The 2,162-nt window shown below is 41.5% G+C and overlaps 1 pseudogene; it reads left to right on the top strand.

The window, feature by feature from the left end:
• The first annotated feature begins 678 nt into the window (after positions 1-678).
• Positions 679-1,692, top strand: LOC132428040 (centromere protein N pseudogene; annotated as a pseudogene).
• Positions 1,693-2,162: the final 470 nt, after the last annotated feature.

The following is a 2,162-nucleotide window of genomic DNA, read 5'->3' as shown; positions in this document are numbered from 1 at the left end:
TTGAGGACACGGAGGGGGGAAGGGTAAGCTGAGACGAAGTGAGAGAGTGGCATGGACATATACACACTACCAAACGTAAAATAGATAGCTAGTGGGAAGCAGCCACATAGCACAGGGAGATCAGCTCGGTGCTTTGTGACCACCTAGAGGGGTGGGATAGGGAGGGTGGGAGAGAGACGCAAGAGGGAGGAGATATGGGGATATATGTATATGTATAGCTGATTCACTTTGTTATAAAGCAGAAACTAACCCACCATTGTAAAGCAATTATACTCCAATAAAGACGTTAAAAATAAAATAAAAATTAAAAGATAAAAGAGATCCAGTATATCTGCTAAATACTGAAAATAAATCAATAATCCCACCCACAGTTATTCTTTCTGCCAAGTTCAGGTGTTCTCTTCTTTAGTCTACCTCAGACCATCCTTATCAACATTATATGCCAGCCACTCATCAGAGTCATGGCCTTGGAGATCTGCTTTTCTATTCTTTTTTTAAAATTTATTTTATTGGGGAGCAGCTGATGAGGAGAGAGCCGGCCGGCGATGTGGGACGGTAAGAGAACCCCTGGGGGCATGGCATCGGGCCCCCAAGTGTGGCGGGAGCCTTGAAGAAGCCTGGTTCCACGCCTCTGAAGCGACTCTTTCGCGACTGCCGCAAGTCCCAAGTGCCAAAGAGATGGATGAAACTGTTTCCGAGTTTTTCAGGAGGACCATCTTGAAAATCCCAATGACTGAAATGATGACAATACTAAAACCTGGAATTTTTTGTCTGAAAATCAACTGCAGACTGAAAACTTCCGGCATAGAAAGGAATCTCTTGTTCAGGACTTGGTTCTGCCTTGTGAGGAGAATCGTGCAAGTCTCAATGATGCAGCCGTTTTAGACATCATTTATACTCAATTTCATCGGCATCAGAAAGTTTGGGATGTTTTTCAGATGAGTAAAGGACCAGGTGAAGACATTGACCTTTTTGATATGGAACAATTCAAAATTCTTAAGAAAAATTCTTAAGAGAGCATTAAAAAATGTGACAGTCAGCTTCAGAGGTGCCGAGGAGAATGCAGTATGGATTCGAATTGCCTGAGGAACACAGTATAGAAAGCCAAACCAGTACAAACCTGCTTACGTGATGTATTATTCCCAAACTCCATATGCCTTCACTTCTTCCTCCCAACTGAAAAGCAATCTACCCCTTCTGGGTCAGGCACTGACAATTGCTAGCAAACACCATCAGACTGTGAAAATGGACCTCAGAAGGCAGTGTCTGGACGCTTTTAAGGCTAATGTTTTTAAACAGTATAATCAGACCTTTGAAACTCAACTCTACTACACCTCTACAAGAAAGAAGCCTTGAGCTAGATATAAATATGGATTCAAGGATCATTCATGAAAGCAAAATAGAAAAAGAGAGAGTCCAGAGAGTGACTCAAGAAATTTTTGGAGACCATCCACAACCAAGACTAGAATTTGCACAATACAAGCTTGAAACGAAATTCAAAAGTGACTAAATGGGGGCATCCTGGCTGAGAGAGAAGAACCCCTCCAGTGCCTGGTTAAGTTCTCTAGCCCCCATCTTCTGGAAGCACTGAAATCCTTAGCGCCAGCCAGTATTGCAGATGCACAACTTTCTCCAATGCTCACTTGCATACCCAATAAGGCAATGAATTATTTTAAAATTAGAGATAAATAAGATGTATGTGGTTCTGTAAGCACAGCATCCTTGACTGTATTGCATATGCATTTTAGTTCATGACTAGCTGGAGAGCTTCTATCTGCAAACTTGTTTTAGAGATTCATCCTTGATACTGATGTTTGAGAAATGTTCAGTATAATTCTTGGGACTGATTCTTTCCTCCTCTTGCAAAGCATAGCAGTTGTGGGACTTTAAGATGTGACAGGATGTCTTTTTTTCTCACTCCTGTCTCTCCTCAGTCCTGGAGAGGCCTGGTTCCAGTTGCTGGTTTCCAGGGATTTTCTCTTAAGCCTTGGATCACAGAAAGAAGCACCAAGAAACTATACCCAACTCAAAACTTTCTAGGAGAATCATAAAATTGGTCCATTTGAAAGGTAGATTGGACCCATTAAGTTATTATTGCAGGAGGTAGCCTATCAGTTGATTCAGCTATATAAAGTAATGATTTCATTGTAAATATGATACTT

This window comes from Delphinus delphis, chromosome 7 (genome assembly GCF_949987515.2).
Source record: "Delphinus delphis chromosome 7, mDelDel1.2, whole genome shotgun sequence".
In the NCBI taxonomy this organism is placed as follows: domain Eukaryota; kingdom Metazoa; phylum Chordata; class Mammalia; order Artiodactyla; family Delphinidae; genus Delphinus; species Delphinus delphis.
This window is presented reverse-complemented; position numbering and strand designations above follow the sequence as displayed.